Below are 20,169 nucleotides of genomic sequence, written 5' to 3'. Positions count from 1 at the left end.
TGAGAAACCCTACTCTGTATCATGAAGACTCCATTAGAATACAAACAGCATGTCCCTTTGCATCCTAGATCTGAAATGCTGCCTTTCTTGGAACAGGAAGCCTGAAGCTGAAACTTAAAGAGCAAAAAATGCCAGCCATCTGCAAATATTGGGGAGAAGTGTCCTAGGCTATAGTTCAGGAGGCAAAGGAAAATCTGTCCACTTAGGAGACCAGATCACACTGTCACTAAACAGAGTAGTCATCTGAGGATCCCTACTTCTTTCCATTGCTCACACATCACTTTAATAACTGATTCACAATGTCACTTAGAACAAATACTCTTACCCTGTTAGATTCCAGATTCTACCATCTCAAGTTTTTTTCTTTGAAAATGTGGACCTTTGCTACATTCTGTATTCCTCAGATTACCTACCTGGGGGCACATTTCCTATAACAACATACTTGTGATTTCTAGAACACCATGCTTCCAGGCCCTAAGCTCATTTAAAATGCTAAGAAGGATGTTACTCTTTTCTTTAGTCATTAATATATTCATGGCTAACAAAGATAATTTTTCTAGCTCCTCACATTACCTCACTTCTTGTTTTCTTTCAAGCTTTAACTATTTCTAGGTCATCTACAGCTAAACCATGTACTGATCATTATTACATGAGAGCAAGTTTATGTTAGTAACTCATGCAAATAAACAGAAAAGTATCACAAACAGAATTTAGTACAATGATGGGGAAATAACATGCAGAAATAAATATGTAAAGATACTAAGTTAAAGATATAATTTTTGTATTTATTCATTTATTTTTAGAGAGGGAAGGGAGGGAGATAGAGAGAGAGAGAGAAACATCAATGTGCGGTTGCTGGCGGTTATGGCCTGCAACCCAGGCATATACCCTGGCTGGGAATCAAACCTGCGACACTTTGGTTCGCAGCCCACGCTCTACCCACTGAGCTACGCCAGCCAGGGCTTAAAGTTATAATTTTTAACAAGACTTGCTAGCAACAAAGCAGGTTTTAAAAAAAAAAAACCTGGAAATAACAATATATAGGATCTGTGTGAAGAAAATTGGAAATTGCTACCCAATAACAGAAACTTTAACGAATGAAAAGTATCATCATATTCTTGAAACACAAGACTTCAGAAAAAACACACAATGGTACCCATTTACCAAACTTGTATACAAATGTAATATAATGTAGATGAATATAGAAAAATGGTCCCACAAGAAGTGGTCTGTTAAATTGGGACCTAAGATGTGTACTGCAGTCTGGACCCCTTTCCTGCTCCCCACAGGGTGGCTGTATCTGCCCACCACCCCCCTCACCTCATAGCCCCCACGCAGCTCACTTCCTGTCCCTGGACCGCGTTGATTGCGTCATGTTAGGCTGTGAGCATCACCTCGTGACCATGAAGACTGGCGGCCGGCAGCGCCTAAACTCCAGTCCGTGTAATTGTCCGTCTCTCCACCAGAACTGCCCTCCCCTCACGCCCGCCAGCCTAAATAAGCCTCCCACCCAGCCCAACCCACATCTGGGGCCCCCTCTCACCTCCAGCCCAGTCCGACTCTGACCTTAGACAGACCTCATCTGTATGTTTGAGTTTTAGTGGTCCATTTAAACAAAAGTAGCCAGGAATCAAGTATACTAGTGGACATGCAGTTTAATACATACATTAAATACATCAATGTAATGAATACATTAATATATATATACTTCATGTACATAATACATTATGTGCATTATGTATTAATGTACTTAATACAGTAATGTAGCAAATAAATTAATAACATACTTCATAAAATTAAAGACAACTCTGAAAAAGAACTTGTTCAGACAATACATATAAAATACACAAACAGAGAAAATATGAATTACCTAAAACATTGGGGTGACAGAAGACCGAAAGAGAAAGAATAGGAAAAGATACATAGGATGGTGCAAAAGTAGCTTTAATCAGAAAAGTAAATCACATAAAAATTACATAATAATATGCAGTAGACTTCGAGGTAGAAAGCATGACTAGAGATGATGAGTGCTTCAAAAAGCTTAATTTACCCAGAGGATCCAAATTCATGATGTACTTAATATCATAAGCTTATATAGAACAGAGACACAAACAAAAATTTATAATCATAAAATATTTGACAAACCTAACTCATCCAAGATAGAGCCTACCTCTTTCAGAAACAAAAGACCACCTCACAAAATTCAGTAGGGGTATAAGAAACACCATGAGCAGCAAATTGGATTCAATATTCACAAAGAACCAACCAACTAGACACAACTTTCCCTGCTGCCCAGCACTTAGGTGTTATTCTGAAAATGAACACAGGATAGCAGCAGACAACCACTGTAAAAGCTTTTTTTCCATGGACCCTATTGTACTAAGGATCAAGTTTCAAAAAAAGTATATCAAAGGTAGATTGAAATTATATAAAGTATGTTTCTTGCTCTCATTGCACCTAAACTAGTAATCAGTGATAAAAAATAACTAGAAAGTCCTCATATTTAAAAATTATAAAATACACTTTTAAATAACCCGCAAATTTAATTACAATTGCAGTTAAAAAATAATTCGAAGTGAATGATAATAAAAATAGCACATAAAAAACACTCTGGGAAAAATGCATTGATAAATCCACACATTAGAGAGAAAGCCCAAAAATTCACAAACTTTGAATCATATTACAAACCCAGAACAATAAATTAAATCCAGAGAAAGTGGAAGAATGGAAATGTACAAGTAGTGATGTCTGGAAAGATATCACTATTTTTTCATTAAATTATTTTTTATTGTTATTCTATTACAGTTTCCCAATTTTTCCCCTTCCCCCTCCTCCGTCCATCCCACCTCACACACCCCACCTTGTTTACAAGCATATATACTTAATATAATAGCAGTTATTACCTGTTTGGGTAGGATTTTCAATTATTTTTATTTTTTATATAATTTAAATAATCAACAACAGCAACAAAAAAAAAGGCTGTCTCAGTTTAAGCTTAAAAAGTACTACGGGAAAACACAGCAAAATTTACAAATAATAATAATCTAGTCTGTTGTGGTGACAACACCAGAGGCCTTGTCTTTGCTCATCCAGCCTGATCTTGTCATTCAGAGGGGCTCCTTTTCCAATTTTCACTTCTTCATGTGTAAATGCAGAGGAAATGAAGAGAAGTCATGTACATGAGTGGAGAAGCCCTAAACAGCACAGCAGGAGAGGGAGTTGCCCCAGGGCTGCCTCACTTCAGGGCCTCCTCACAGCCCTGAGGCCAAGTAACTAAGAAGCCACACTACTGACCTGATACACAGTGTGGTGCTTCATAATTCATCTGTAACAATACTGAGCTTCTTAACAACCCTTCTGTACTCAAGCCATTCTGTATTAAAATTGAGGTATTTGCCCTAAAGTTTCCTTCTTTACCACACCCCAACCTCAGGACTTCTCTTGGCATTGACTTGGAGCTAATGACTATAAATTTATAGGCAGGCACATGGACCCCACACACAAACCCAGAGACCTTAAAGCCATACCCAAAGAGACCCCAGATCTGAGACCCATAGCCAAATAGAGTCAAACCCAGGCCACAGACCTCAGAGAAAGGACCCAGATCTGTAACCAAGACCCCACAGCCAGACTCCAGAGTTGGAGCTGGACAATGAACCCTAGTTGCCAGATGCCAGACACAGAAGCTGAAGCACACTACTCAGGGCTTATAGTATTCTTAAGAGCATTTCTATAAGTGACCTTGGATCCAATACTTAAATATAAAATTCATTGTTTTTATAATAAATGGTTTTCATCTCACAAATAGTAAGTGTGTGACATGGTATATTTTGCACTATGGAAATGTTCCTGCTGGAATCTAGTTTTGGATGCAAATTGGACACTTTGGGTGGTCAAGGTGCTACTGGGATAAGGAAGGCAGCATGTGCCACTGAATTTAATGAGGGTGTGCAGAAATTTTGTTGAGTCATTTTTAAATGCATACATATATAACCAACTACTTCTAATCCATTCTTTTATCTACAAAAATATGTATAGATAAGTTTATTTTAAGTAAAGGAGAAAAACAAATGACACAACATTCCAAATGATATGAAGGAAAAGCAAGTTTTCCCCTCCACACTGCCCAGGCCTTGATTCCAGTGACTAGTCCCTGTGTCTCCTCTCAGCATGTGCTCTGCCTGGGTTTGTTTTTTTTTTTTAACACAATTTGTTTTGCAGGATACTTTTCTCACATAAGAACATTATTTAGAAGTCATTCTCTACTAAAATCCATCAGAACCACCTAACTAGGTTTTATTTTTTTAATGAAATACCATATATTCTCACCTATTTTTAATGTTCTATAATATTTCACAGTGTGAGCAAACCATAATTTAACAAATTCTCTTCTACTAAAAACTTTAAAATTATATCTGTTATTATGTGTTGGATAAAATATATTAAGCATACTTCATTTCATACACAGGGAAGCATAACTAGGGGGAAATTTTTAATGCTTTTCTTATCATTTCATTTATTAATTTGAAAGACAGAGAGAGTTAGTTGTTCCTCTTATGTATTCATTCATTGGTTGCTTCTTGTATTTGCCCTTACTGCAGAACGAACTGACTACCTTGGCATATAGGCAGAACACTCTAACCAACTGAACTACCAGGCCAGGGCTACTAGGAGAAAATTTTGAAAGGTGGAATTTCTGGGTCAGAGGGTAGGAGGATGTTAGTTCTGGATGGCCATTCTCAAAATGATCACTGGGAAGTCTGCACTAAAGGACCCTTCCCAGAGTCTTTCAGAGCAAGGACACTGTACCTGCTTGCTCATCAGCCTCAGACATGTCAGGAGTCCTCTGGATCCCCATACAGGCCACCACATTATGTTGACCTTAAAAATATAGCAGTCAGTTATTTTACCAGCAGATAAGGGGTTTACTTGGGAGCAGTAAGGAATTGCAATTCAGGACAAGCAAGCTGTAGCACAAATCGTAAGCAAGCTCCACAAGTAAATGAGAGGAACGTTGTTACAGGGAAAAAAGAGGAAGTTGGGAGGGGTCATTTCAAACAACAATGCTGTGCAGAAAATCCTCAGTTCAGGGTGACGATGGTTTCTCTCTGGCTGAGTTGCTGGGGAGTCGGTTTCTCCTGGGAGCACACGGTACATCTTCATGTTGGGGCCTGTAACAGATCATTTTTCTTGTAGATGTCCCTGGGTGGTGCTATGTGACAGCATCCCCACTGACCCCCAACTAAATTGTGTGGTCAGAATTTACTGACAAGAGTTTCCCGGAATGCAGTGCAGTCTTAACCACATTATCACTGGTTACGCAGCTCTTGTTTTGACAAGGGAGGGCACTGACGGGCCTAGACGAAAGTTGGGGATCCCGACCACAGTCTGGTGGAACAAAGACACTTTGTCAGGCGGCAGGAGGGTCACGTCCACCCTAAAGACCGGCCGGGACTCAGAGCTCCCAGTTCCTGCGGGTCCGGTCCCTCACCAGCCGCTGCAAAACTAGCCACGGAAACCGCCAAGCCGCGGCCCTCGCTGCAGGTTGCCGGCACGGGCTTGTAGACCCAGAGCAGCCAATCCCCGCGGGGCGGGGCGGGGCGGGTCTTCGGCCGGTCAGCCCGAACCGAGGGGGCTCCGCCCCCCTGTCCCGCCCTTTCAACTTCTTCTGACCGCCCATTGGTGGGCAGGGCCCTAGGATCGCAGCAGTGATTGGAGGATTGCTCCCACTCCACTATCCTGGCAGGAACCTCACTCTGTACGCCTTCACTCCTCCCGAGGGCGGGAAGCGCAGGAATCGGGAGAGGACGCTGCACTGAGGCGGGCAGCGCGGCAGGGGCCCCGGGAGACTGACCGGTAAGCGGGGAGCCCTGCCATGTGGAACCCTTAGCCCCAGACCTTCCAAGTCCAGCCAGAGAGACCCCAGATGCCCTCATCCTGAGGGGCCACAAATCCCTTCAGCATCGAGGGGCCCGTGTCCGCTGAACCGGAGGACCCCACGTCTCCTAACCCCCAACGCTTGGACCCTCAAATAGTCTGAAAACCCCAGTTCCTCTCAGCTCCGGGCACCCTTCCTGCAGCTCGCCCGGAAAGACCAAGTCTCCCCAAACTCAGAGACCCCAAATGCCATCGGCCTGGAAACTAACTCAGTGGAGGGGACCCTGAACCCCTCGATGAGACGCCCCAAATCTCCTCAGCCGCGGAGGTCTGACCTTCTCCCCCAGGGACTCTGAGTGTCCTCCCCTCGGAAGACGCAGATCGAGTCCCGAGGGACTAGAAGGCTCTCAGTCTGAGAGACGGCAGTCAGCTGGAGACTGCGCCTGCGTCTCGTGCAGGCTTCTCCAGACCCCCGGGGGCGCCTCCGAGCCCTTCCCCGGGAAAAGCACGTTTCCTGCGTAGCCTGCCCCAAGGCTGCACGGTGGGAAGGGCTGGGAACAGGGGTGCCCCCCCCACCCCTGCGGGTGGGTCTGCGGGCGGCCCCACCCACCCAGCCCCTCCTCCCGCAGGGCCCGCGTCCCCCTCGCTCGGGTGCCCTGCCAACCGGGAGAAGGGCGTTCGGTCCTCTCAGGGCCTTCTGTTTCCACAGGCGCTTCCGACTCGGGGCTGGGACACCATGAACCCCAACAGGGATCCGCAGGAGCGCCCTGAGGGACAAGCGGGGCGAGCGGGGCAGATACCCCTGGTGAGCTGAGGGGTTGGCGGGAAGCGTGGGGACAGGGCTGGGGACAGAGCTCCTCAGACGCCGGGCCCTCGGGGTGACCCTCGCTGTGTGAATGCAGAGCGCTGGTGGGAGAGACGGGACTCCGTGTTGCAGGGCCGGTCACGGAAGTGGAAGAAGGCCCAGGGTGCGAGCAGGTCCCCGGGACACACCCCAGAGGAGCAGCCTCTCCGGACCCGGACCTGGACCCGGATCTCGACTGAGACACGGGCTCAGTGTCTGCAGCACAAAGACCACCAAGGCCCCTGCCAGCTCCCTGCACCCAGAGACAGGGAAGACCCACAGTGTGTTCTCACTCCCATCACTGATTTACTGGTGTTTCCATTCTCCTCTCCAGGCCGAAGAAGCTTTGAAAGATGTTTCCCTCTACTTCTCCAGGGAGGAGTGGGCAGAGATGGGAGACTGGGAGAAAGGCCAGTACGGGAACGTGAAGAGGAACTTCGATGCACTCACCAGCCCAGGTAGCACACAGGCGCTAGACGTGCTCCGACTCAGACAACCCCATCCACCTGCAGCTCCCTCCCGCTTGGACACTGATGGGGGAACTTGCTTCTTCATGTCAGAGCAGGGCTGGCGCTGATGGTGCAGCACTCATAGCAACTTGCTGTAGACTCTCCCATCCCATCCGAGCCAGTCCCATGGGCTTCCTGGGGCTTGTTCCTCCTCCTAGCTCTCTGCTTTCAGGACAAAGGTTTCGCTTCTTTCCAGGTCTCAGGGCCCCTCGACCAGCTTTCCTGTGTCACCACCGCAGGCAGGCCACCCAGCTCCAGGAGGAGGACCCTGAGGACTCCTATGAAGAGCGAGCTCCAAGGCAGCAAGGTGAGCAGCAGCAGGAGCCAGAGCTGCCCTCCTGACACAGTCCTGGTTTGGGTCAGGCTGTATCTCAGGAGTTAACCAGGGAACAGGTTTGCTTGTCGAGTAAACAAGCAAGATGCACAACAGTGTATAGTACAGTGAGGGGCATTTCTGTAAACTTTCGAGTGTACAACATAAGCATATATATTTATAGGTACATTAATAAGCAGTAAATGTGTAAGAACATACAAGTGAATAAGAAACAATTAATTTGAAAGAGTTGTCATTGCAAGAGAGGGAGGCAGGTCTGGCTGGAGATGACTGTCCCCATACCTGGCTGCTCGATGGCCTGCATGGAGACAGATGGGGAACAGTATTAACTGTGGTGATTTCGGGAGCTGGAGGAAGGCCAGGGATGGGAGGGGTTGATAACTGTATCATTTTCTGATGTCGGCAGTGGTGCCGTTCTGTCCAGTATGGTGAGTGTTCGGTGGGTGGGGTCTGTCCACTTTCACGGGCCTGGGGTTGAAACACAGCTAAAGTCAAGATGTGATCTTTAACGTCAGTGGGATTCTGTTTCTGGGGTCAGCAGACTGTTATGGCAACCAGAGTCTAATGATTAGGGAAGGGCGTGGATGGCCAGTATGTACACAGGGGAAAGGATACCAGAGAAAGGAGGCCAGGGGGTCCTGGTGCCCTTAGCCTGGAGAAAGCCAGTTTGAATGAAGAAAACAGGATGGAGGAAGGGTTATGTTGAAGACATGGGGTTTCTGTGCAGTTACTTTTATTACATTTTTGTCAGGAGAGGCCAATTTATTTTTTAATAAATGTAATAGATGGTTTATGAACATAGGAGGAAGCGTGGGTGACACTTTCTCTATTTTTTTATCATTCTAATGAAATTGGTGGATGGCCCAAATAGAAGCCTAGGCTTTAATGAAACCTCAGAAAACCTTTTCCAGTCATCCTGGGATTGTTCTTGGACTACTCTCCTTCGAAATTCTGTGTCCCTAATAAGAATCTCCAGCTTTTGGAAATATTGACCCACCAAAACACTGGTTTCTCATCATCTTTCAGTGAAACCTTGGGTGGCCTTCAGAAGGGAACAGAGTAAACACCAGATGGTAAGTATTTCCCAAATTCTGTTGACAACAAAATTTTCCTCATGGATAGAAATACAGGTAAGAGTAGGAAAATGTAGAAAGTATCCTAGGAACTGCTACCTTCCTCTCCTGGTCTCTTCAACACACTGTCGGACATTATCATCCTTTTCTTAAGATTTTATTTATCAATTTTTAGAGAGGGGGATGGAGGGAGAAAGTGAGGGAGAGAAATATGTGCGAAGCACACATATATAGGTTGCCTCTTACATGCCCCCAAGTGGGGAACCTGTTCCACAACCGAGGCCTGTGCCCTGACTGGGAATGGAACTGGTGACCTTTCAGTCTGTAGGCCACTGCTCAGTCCACTGAGCCACACCAGCCAGAGCTCATGATCATCTTAATAGTTAACAACTACAGCAATAATAGTAACTACGATTTGTTTCACATTCTCACAATGTTTCAGACTTTAAGAATTCTATGTGAGCCCTGGCTGGCGTAGCTCAGTGGATTGAGCACAGGCTGCGAACCAAAGTGTCGCAGGTTTGATGCCCAGTCAGGGTACATGCCTGGGTTGCAAGCCATGCCCTCAGCACCCGCACATTGATGTTTCTCTCTCTCTTTCTCCCTCCCATCCCTCTCTAAAAATAATAAATAAAATCTTAAAAAAAAAAAAGAATTCTATGTGAATAAACTCAAACATTACAACAAACTGATGAGGTATGTACTATAATTGTCACCATTTATGATGAGGGAAGTGGGCTTTCAGAGATATAGAAATGTTTGACTATGTGTCTAAGATCACAATATCAGTGGTAGTGCAATCCAACCCATACTTGCTTCTCTAAACCACTTACAAACTCATTAAAACTTTCATAGTTTTTACCCTGGCCACCATGACTCAGTTGGGTGTCATCCTGCAAAGGGAAAGATTGCCAGTTTGATTCCTGATCAGGGCACATACCTGGGTTGTGGGCCAGGTTCCTGGTTGGGGCATTTGCAAGAGGCAAGTGACCAACGTTTCTCTCTCACATCAATGTTTCCCTCCCTCTCTTCCTCCCTGCCTCTCTCTCAAAAAAAAAATAAAATCTTTTACAAAAATTAGAAAAATAAACTTCCATAGTTTATAAAGTTTACATTGTCTTATCCATATGTCATTACATCATTCACCTGCCTGATGATTTCAACTGAAGTTCTTTTCTGCTATGCTGAAGTGAGAGATACACTAAAACCCTCTAAGGAAAGCATACAATGTGCAGGCAGTTTGTACAGTGAATGGTCCCAGATGAAAAAGAAAGTAAAATGTCCAGGATCACAGCCTCCCACTCTAATCAAAGAGCATCTCCCACCCCTGAGGAGCTTCAGGTTTCATGATTGAGGAACAACAAATAATAAAATGACTTAAGGACTTCATATAGGTTACACATTCTTCAACAGAAACTCACCTGTCTGGAACTGATTTCAAATGCCCTTTCTTATAGGGTGAAGTAACAGCTTCTTTCTTTCAGTTCCCATGAGGCCACTCTCATCCTGTTTAGAATTATTTGTTCAGCCTGCCTACCTCTGCCTTGTGAGCTCTTTGAGAGGCTAAAGTCACAGGCCCAGATCAGGGCTCCTGAGAGGGCCCCCAAATGTTTGCTGAATGAATGATTTCACAATTACAAATTAAACTAAAAGATGATCAATGAATGGTAAAGGTAATTTCTATGAGATTGAAATATGGAGACAGCTGAGGAGTAAATTGATATTAGGACTGTAATCTCACATTCATACTGTATTACACAATTCACAGAACACTTTGATGAGCATTATTTAATTGCACATTTCACTGTAACATTGAAAATTAGCATGTTATAGATCATGAAACTGAAGACAACTAGATACTGTATCAAACAGCCTTATTCAAACAGAATTGGTGGGAACTGGCTAATTGAAGTACAAATAGTCTTTCTAATAAATATTGCAGATTTTATCACATTTTATTTATTGTCTAGATATGTTTCTGCCAACTATTTCTTTATTCTCTTCCCAATATCCCTCACACTCAATATTATAGAGACATTTGAAAGAAAAAAGCCATTAGGCCTGAGTTCTAATCTTGGATTCATTACCCACATTGGCCCTATCCCCTCTGATATCCATACTCCCTAGGTATTTCCAAGATTGCAGTTTTAAAGACATGCATGTAAAATGTATTATAAGCCTTAAAAAATTAAGTGTTATCTTTTAATATGTGCCTCTTACATTGAAGGCAACATCCAGGGTGCCATTAAGCAATGAATATAGTTTGAAGGAATTGTCAGGAACAGCAAATTTGATGACTGCAAGTGATTCAGAGAATGCCCAGAAACCAGCGTCACCTCCCGGAGAAGCTTGTGCTTTTGAAAAGCACACTAGACAAATATCGGGTAAGAGAAAGTAATTTGGAAACTTTATTTCCTCTAAGTCCTATAGAAGGGCTGATAAGTATGACCTAGGTATGCTGGGCGGACTTTGGATGGGCCTGGACTTAAGGTGGGCTAAGCTGAGACTGAAGTTAGCACTGGAGCTTTGAGCAAATCCTATCAGTTCTCTGAGCTCCTGAATGCTAATGTGTAAAGAGAAGATAGGGAAACATCGCTCATATATTGTTTGAAAACATTAAATTAAATTTAAAACAATTGACACCTGCAACTTGTGCAATAAATCCATCTGTGATAATAGCAACCACACTATTGGTGTTGTGTGCCCAGGCCTTTCCTCAATGCCTAACATATAAAGTGCACTCAATAAATCTGTTATGAATGACTAAAGGTTGGCAAGTAAACCTGGTAATAGGAAGATCTAGAAACTAAAATTCAATCAGTCATCTGTAGTTAGTGTGGAGTCTTACTCTTCTGAACCAATAGTTATTGGAGTAAAATACCAGAGTATGCAAAAGATGGGTAATAATTTGATGGGAGGAGATTGTGTGTTATCTGACAAAATGGGAACTAACACTCCACACCCCACCAACCTTGCTCCCCTGTCCTTCACCAACTTAGAACTCCGGAGAAAGGAGATGGACGTGAAGATGAACAGCCTACTAGAAGGAAAGGACTGTGTGTACCAAGAGGTCACCGAGCCCCAGGATGATGACTACCTTTGTAAGTGACCCTCACTAAAAAGCATGTTATGATACAAAAATTACATCTAGTCCTTTGGTCCCCAAATCATTCCCTTCCTCTAGTGACCTGGAGTACAGGGTTAAGTCTCAATGATGTCAGTGCCGGACTCCCTCTGAAGCTCTTTGTGTCCAGGAACATGCATTATACCTTCCCTAACCCCTGTTGCTCTCGCCTCCAGATTGTGAGAAGTGTCAGAACTTCTTCATTGACAACTGTGCTGTGCATGGGCCTCCTACATTTGTAAAGGACAGTGCAGTGGACAAGGGGCATCCCCAGCGCTCAGCCCTCACCCTGCCCCCTGGGTTGAGAATCAGACCATCAGGCATCCCTGAGGCTGGGCTTGGAGTGTGGAATGAGGCAGCAGACTTGCCAGTGGGTCTGCACTTTGGCCCTTATGAAGGACACATCACAGAAGATGAAGAGGCAGCCAAGAGCAGATACTCCTGGCTGGTGAGAACTATTTACCTCTCTACTGCCCTCTGGCTTCTTACATTCCTTCTGAGACTTGGAAGGACGTCACCCCCTACATGCTAGACATGGAGGGGACAATATGGTGAGCTCTGTGTACTGACTGGACTTTACATGAACACAGAGCTCCTGTGTAAGGATCAGAAGGTAAGCGGGAGCAAAGTGGTGCAGACACAAAGGAGTGGCTCTTCCCTTGTGGGGCTCCTGCTCTGATTGGACAGGTAGACTCAGATGTGTAGATGATGAGTAAGAAAATTATCATGTGGTCACTACTGGCGGCTGAATCCCCATGCAGGCTGAAAGAGCTTTGATGACAGGAGAGTAAAATAATTTTTCTGACTATTACCTCCCCACACAAAAAATAAAAGGTCTTTAACTTCTTTTCTGAAACACAGATCGCCAAAGGGAGAAACTGCTATGAGTATGTGGATGGAAAGGACAGATCCTGGGCCAACTGGATGAGGTGAGGTCAACAGGTCTCTGGGTGCCAGAGGGGACACTCATCCCTCACAAGCCCATATATCTTTCCCTCCCATGCCTTCTTCAGTGGTCTCTCTTAATCCTCTTTACTTCTTCTTCTCCATACAGTGTTCTTTCATATCAAGGGACATTTAAGAAAAAAATATGACATATGTCCTCAAAATATAAAGCTCTCTGCTAGACACAATATGGGCACTGGAAAGGACTTGAAGAGCCTAGATTCACACAGGGACACTGGATTACACTTTAATTTATCAAATGAACATTAATTAAACACTTATTATATTCCAGTTATTATATATTGATGAAAGAATATATTACTTAAACAGATCACACAACCCATGTCCTTATGGAGGACTTCTTGCAAACAGACATAAAACAATTGCTTTTTAGAAGCACTTAACTGTCATTTCCAAGAAGAGCACAGTGTCAAGATAGCACAAACCAAGGGTGGCCTGAACCTGTGAGGGCAGCAAACCATCCTAGCCTCAATTCTAACTAGAGCTGGGCTTTGAGGCCTGCAGGTGAAAGGTCATGGGCCCCTTTCCTGAAAGGGGCTCTCTTTTATCAGGGATAACAGAATGTGAATCAACTACTATTGTTCTGTTTTATTTTAACTAGGACAAAAAGACCTCCAATTTTCTGTGGTAACCTTGGGCAGGCAAGTGAATGGTACCCTAAATAAAGTGTGTGGAGGGTTGGAGAAAGACCTGTCAAGAAAAAATAGATGTGGGCTGAGTACTGAATAATTAGTGAACTAACATAAAAGCAGAACCCTAAATCAAGCACTAGGTTCTGTGGTATGAAACAAGTTGATTTAGAGTTTGTGGAAGCCAGAGACCACTGGATATTATGGCCAATCAGGGTAGAGGTTAAATCTAGAACTAGGTTTTAGAAAATGGTATTAAGCAGGATTAACACTGCAAACAGGACTTGGAGATAGGAGTTCACATGACATGCTGACAGATGCTCACACACTGAACAGAAGGTTCCACAAGAGCATTAGGCAGTGGGCAATACCACAGCCTGAGGGCCTTAAGAATAGGGGAGGAGCTGAACATGAATGTTACAGGTATTGGGAACTCATCACTGTGGTTTTCTTTTCCTTCATCTGCCTCAAATCCCAGGTATGTGAACTGTGCCCGGGATGATGAAGAGCAGAACCTGGTGGCCTTTCAATACCACAGGCAGATTTTCTACCGAACCTGCCGGGTCATCAGGCCGGGCAGTGAGCTGCTGGTCTGGTTCGGGAATGAGTATGGCCAGGAGCTGGGCAGCAAGTGGGGCAGCAAGTGGAAGAGACAGCTCACGTCCAGGAGAGGTGGGTACCACTGTTCTTCAAAACAGAAAGAAAAGAGAATTCTCCATAGAAATGTTCATGATTCAACTCTTCAGTAGAGTAAAATCCACTCTAAAGTCAGTCAAGTTTCAACTCAGATGCTTCAGAAATTCACAATTCATGTATTGGCCTTTGGCTCTTAGGCAAAATTTTTATATTTTTTATTTTAAAAATATTTCATATACAAAATATACAATCACATATAGTGTTGAAAGGCTAAGAGGCAAAAAAGTTTTCAAGCACTAACCAGCTCTGTCACCAAGGCAGTTTTTCTGACATTTTTATAGCTGCTGCTTCTTAATTTTCCTCCATACTTTTAAACAAAACATTTTTGTTTATAGGCATTCATTATTTTTTAAAGATTTTTTCCTGGCTGGTGTGGCTCAGTGGATTGAGTGCCAGCCTGTGAACCAAAGGGTCACCAGTTTGACTCCCAGTTGTGGCACATGCCTGGGTTTCAGATCAGGTTCCCCAGTAGGGGGCAGGTAACAGGCAACCACACATTGATGTTTCTCTCCCTCACCCTCCCTCCCTTCCCCCTTTTCTGAAAATAAATCAAATCTTAAATGAATCTTTAAAAATAAATCAAATCTTTTAAATGAATCTTTTTAAAAAAGATTTGATTTATTTTTGCAGAGTAGAAAGGAGGGAGAAAAAAGATCAATGTACAAGGGAAACATTAATCATTTGTCTCTGGCACACCCCCAACTGGCCCACAACCCTGGCATGTGTCCTGACTGGGAATTGAACTTATAACCTTTCAGTTTGGGGACAACATCCAACCTACTGAGCCGCAACATTCAGGCAGGGCACATTCATTCATCACTTCAGTGAATTATCCTGTGAGGTTCTTCTCTGTGGCACAGGGTCCTCGGAATTGGAAATACAGGTTAACATGAGGATCAGAATCATGGCTCTTTAGGAGCTAACCAGTGAAGGAGGAAAACCCAGGCCCAGGACAAGTACCTAGGGATCAGTGTGAGGGGAGGTGCAGCTCCTCAGGACATAACATTTACAAAAATACCTTCAGGCAGAGGATCCCAGGCAGAGGGAGCAAGTAGTGCAGGGAAGAAAAGAGGTGGGGCGTTGAAGTGGCTAAGGGTCACTCAGGTCTTGTCTCAGCATAGAGGGTAAGAATGGAGATCAGATAGATGCTTAGCAGCCTGGAAATGCAGTGCCAATGACCCGAGTTAAGACACTAGGGACTTTCATGAGTGAAAGTGTGTTCTCTGTTCTGACTGTGCTTTGTTAATTTTTAGAAAATAAACACCGGTGGGGAATCCCCTCACAAATTACTTCAACTGAGAGAGCACAGTGGACTGGCCAGAGAGGAGCAGGAGTCAGATGTATAAGAAGTGTGGTTGGAGAAATATTTTGAAACAGGATTTCTCATTGTATTTGAAATGGGCTAACACTGAATGAAATGAAGCATAAACATTTGGTATTAGGCTTGAGGAAGGACTTTTTTTAAAGATTTTATATATTTTTAGAGGGGGAGAGGGAAACATCCATGTGTGGTTGCCTCTCACATGCCCCTTACTGGGGACCTGGCCCACACCCAGGCTTGTGCCCTGACTGAGAATTGAACCTGTGACTCTTGTTTATCAGGCTGGCACTCAATCCACTGAACCACACAAGCAAGAGCAGGAAGGACATTTTATTTTACTGCTTTTGGAAAACAGAAACAGTTCCCAGTTGGGGCCTGTGGTTTTCCTCTTTAACATGACTTAGAAAATACCTATGAAAGGGAAAGGTCAATGCAGTTCCATCCACACAGGGAGTAAAATGGCCTCTGATGCTTCTTGAAAATCCCTAGTATGGGCAATATTAGAAAAGACCCTTGATGTGGGCTTTTCGGATTTCTGAAGAAGATGCACTGCATAAAAATACAAAGGAAAATAGACTATGAGTGGACACTTTGTGGGAGACAGAGCTTGCATTGTCACCACAGTAAGAATGAATCATGGGGCAGGTCTTACCAGGAGACTAATCATAGGGCCCAGGTATTCTCATCAACATCTGCCCTGACCAAAACTTTCTCTTTCAGCAAAACCAAAGCCAGAGATCCACCCATGTCCCTCCTGCTCTCTGGCCTTCTCCAGTCAGAAATTCCTCAGCCAACACATGAAACTCAGTCATCCCTCTCAGATTCTCCCAGGAACATCTGCAAGAAAACACCTCCAAGCAGAGGAACCCTGTCCAGAGGATCAGAATCAGCAGCAACAACATACTAATACACACAGCTGGAATGATAAAGCTGAAGGTCAAGAGGTCAAACAAAGGTCCAAATCCTTGCTTAAAAGGTTCAGTCAGAAGAGAATCTCAAGATCCTTTTTCCCAATTTCCGAAGAACAAATGAGGAGCTCTAATGAGCATGAGAGAATGATGGAGGAAGAGCCTCACAGAGGCCAGAAACAGAGTCCAGAGGGTGCAGGCAAGTTACTTCTGAAAGGAATGTCAAGAATTCTAATGATCAAGTATGGAGGGTTTCAGCAAGGCTTTAGTGATGGGTCACATCTCATCACACACCAGGAGACACACTCTGGGGAGAAGCCCTATGTTTGCAGGGAATGCGGGCGAGGCTTTACCTGGAAGTCAGCCCTCGTCAGACACCAGAGGGCACACTCATGGGAGAAGCCCTACGTTTGCCAGGAGTGCGAGAGAGGCTTTACCTCCAAGTCAGATCTCATCAGACACCAGAGGACACACTCAGGAGAGAAGCCCTATGCTTGCAGGGAATGCGGGCGAGGCTTTTCACGGAAGTCACATCTCATTGCACACCAGAGGACACACTCAGGGGAGAAGCCCTATGTTTGTGGGGAGTGCGGGCGAGGCTTTATAAGGAAGTCAGCTCTCATCAAACACCAGAGGACACACTCATGGGAGAGGCCCTATGTTTGCCAGGAGTGCGAGAGAGGCTTTACCTCCAAGTCAGATCTCATCAGACATCAGAGGACACACTCAGGAGAGAAACCGTATGTTTGCAGGGAATGTGGGCGAGGCTTCACCTGGAAGTCAGTTCTCATCACACACCAGAGGACACACTCAGGGGAGAAGCCCTATGTTTGCAGGGAGTGTGGGCGAGGCTTTATATGGAAGTCAGTTCTCATCACACACCAGAGGACACACTCTGGGGAGAAGCCCTATGTTTGCAGGGAGTGTGGGAGAGGCTTTACATGGAAGTCAGTTCTCATCACACACCAGAGGACACACTCTGGGGAGAAGCCCTATGTTTGCAGGGAGTGCGGGCGAGACTTTACCTGGAGGTCAGGTCTCATCACACATCAGAGGACACACTCTGGGGAGAAGCCCTATGTTTGCAGGGAATGCGGGCGAGGCTTTACACACAAATCAGGTCTCATCAGACACCAGAGGACACATTCTGGGGAGAAGCCCTATGTTTGCAGGGAATGTGGGCAAGGCTTTACATGCAAGTCACATCTCATCCGACACCAAACAATACACTCTGGAAAGAAGCCTTTTGTTTGCAGGGAGTGTGGGCGAGGCTTTACACGCAAGTCACATCTCATCACACACCAGAGGACACACTCGGGAGAAGCCCTATGTTTGCAGGTAGAGTGAGTAAGTCATTAGCATTAAGTTGCCTATCAATAGCCATAGGAAGTCTACAGCCGTTTACAATCCCCAAGATTATAATTAGTACAGAAATAACTGGTTAAACTAAACAAACCTTCCACTTTCATGACAAGAGATGAGATGGACAAAGTGATTTTGGGAATGTTAGCACCAATCCGATTCATGGATTTTTGAGTTCCTACTCTAAAACGTTTTATTTCCATACACATATGAAGCCCAATATCTCATTCTCCCCATCACTAAAAGCAGAGGTTTCCTGAAGAGCCACAAAAACACTCAGCCACAGAAATTCAACCCTACAAATGGGTAAGTCTGGAGTCAGTCTACTATGGTTACTGCCCAGAGAGATTTGAGACAGACTCACCAGAGAAGGGAATTCCCTGGACTCCTGAAAGTGGGGCCTTTTCTCTTAATAGGCTCCCTACTCTCCTCCCTTGGCTTTTCTTGGCTCTTTTCCTAGTTTCCTACAACCTCCAGAGCTTCAGAGGTGAATGGCAGGGAGGGATGTATGCTTGTGTATGGATGTGAGCCTGGCTCAGTATGGGTGCCTGGTCTTCCTCACTCTCCTTGCTGCCCCTTCAGGGTCAGCATTTCCTGTTGCACAGCATACAGATTCCACAACAGTCCATAGTGGGTTTGAGTCTCGGCTCTGTCTTCTCTGGCTGTGCGACCTAAGGCAAGATTCTCAACTTCTCTCTGCCTACTTCCTAGTCTGTACAATTGAAATGAGAACTCCAGCCTTTGGATTTGACATTCAAAGTTGAGTCAGCACAGACAGAATCTGGTAAGAGGATCACTTAGATCGCAAGTCCTGCTGAACAGTCCTCAGTGCCCATGTCTTCCAGGTCTTTAGTGGTGGACAAAGGAAGATAAGGACAGGGTAGGAGTCTGCAGCCAAATTCAGAATTTGAGAAGACCCCACTGCTTTCCCCACATAGACTCAGCTGCCCTGAGAGGGAGGCCTGGGGTGGGGGATGCGCTTCCCTCCAGGTTACCACCCTCCCACTGAGCCGGCGCACTCTCAGCCTCCTCAACACTGGCAGGTTCTACTGAGAATAACCTTTGAAACAAGACCCTCCCCCGCCCCTTGCTGAAAACTGACTGGGAACAGCACCTGCCTGCACTGGGGTGTTAGGTAGGCTCGATGGCAAGCCAAGGCAGGGAGGACAAGGAAAATCTGTGTCATTAACTCAGCAGTCCTGAGCCTGGTCCAATTCTATTGCCAGATGTTCCAGCATCACAAGAAACACCATGCTAATGCATTGAAATTCTAGGTATCATTTCCACTATCTGGCAAAGAAAGGCTTCCAAATTGTATTCATCCCAAGGCCTAGAAGATGGGAGGGGGTCCACAGCACTCAAGGAAAAGACCCATAAAACCAATTTGGCTAATTGCTTGGCTGTGGCCACTGTTTTATGAGAGGGTCCCTAGTGCTTACAGAAAGACATCATTGGTAACTTTGGGTAACTGCCTCAACTTTAACTGTCTTCTGTCACAGATCTATTTCACGAGACGATCAATGGGGTCTGAAGCGAGATAAGAATTCGGGCTAACAACTTCCACACAGATACGTTTGGGTAGTCACATTCCCTGTGGAAGCTGACACCACTTTTAACCCCCAATCAATATGTAACTTCTCCCCCATCCCAGCAACTACCAGTATATAAGTCCTTAGAGCAAAGGAGTTGGTGCTCTTGCCTGTCAGTCCCATCTCATCAAGATCGGTCCTCTTCCATGAGAACTTATCACTAATAAACCCTGCTTGCACACTAATACACTTGCTTATCTGTAATCCTTTACTGCATTGGCAAGAAGAACTAAGTTTCTGTAGTAACAGGTGCACCCAATCTGCATATGGCATTCATGAAGCCTGCAACACAGAGGCTTCTATAATGCACTTTCCTTGTACCTGGGACCCACAGGGCTTCATACATCAATGACACCATCTCAAAAGTAGTACTTACTGTATCTTTAAACTTTTGTTTGTGAAGCAAAGCCTGATGGCATGATGGACATGCATGATGTTGGTCATTCCTTAGCACCCATTCTCAGATAATGTCCACAATGGCCCAGGAGCACAAAATTCCCGTGGGTCCAGTGGGTGGGAGTCCAGTGAGACCCAGGTGAGAACAGATTAAACATCTGCATAAGCATGAGGAAGGTTGCTAACAGCTCGCACTTTTCTTAGAACCAGAGCTGAGTTCAATACACAGAGATGGCAATTAGTGAGGACCGCATCATACCCTCTCCTGCATAAGAGAGAGCTAAGCATGACCCACCCTGCACAATGCACAATGTTGTTCATTCCTGGCCACCCATTCCCAGATAATCTCCACAATGGCCCAGAAGGACAAAATTCCGGTGGGCCCAATGGTGGAAGTCCAGCGAGACTCAACATGAGAATAAACAACTAGTTTGGGCTTAAAAAGTACTATGGGAAAACACAGCATAATTTACAAATAATAATAATCTAGTCAGTTGTGGTGACAACACCAGAGGCCTTGTCTTTGCTCATCCAGCCTGAT

The 20,169-nt window shown here is 44.9% G+C and overlaps 1 pseudogene; it reads left to right on the top strand.

Moving 5' to 3' along the window:
* The first annotated feature begins 5,745 nt into the window (after positions 1–5,745).
* Positions 5,746–19,538, top strand: LOC123825430 (annotated as a pseudogene).
* Positions 19,539–20,169: the final 631 nt, after the last annotated feature.

Source organism: Phyllostomus hastatus, unplaced genomic scaffold (genome assembly GCF_019186645.2).
Source record: "Phyllostomus hastatus isolate PE091 unplaced genomic scaffold, TTU_PhHast_1.1 phas_contig_133, whole genome shotgun sequence".
Taxonomy (NCBI): domain Eukaryota; kingdom Metazoa; phylum Chordata; class Mammalia; order Chiroptera; family Phyllostomidae; genus Phyllostomus; species Phyllostomus hastatus.
Note: the sequence above shows the minus strand (reverse complement) of the source record. Positions and strands in the feature narration are given on the sequence as shown.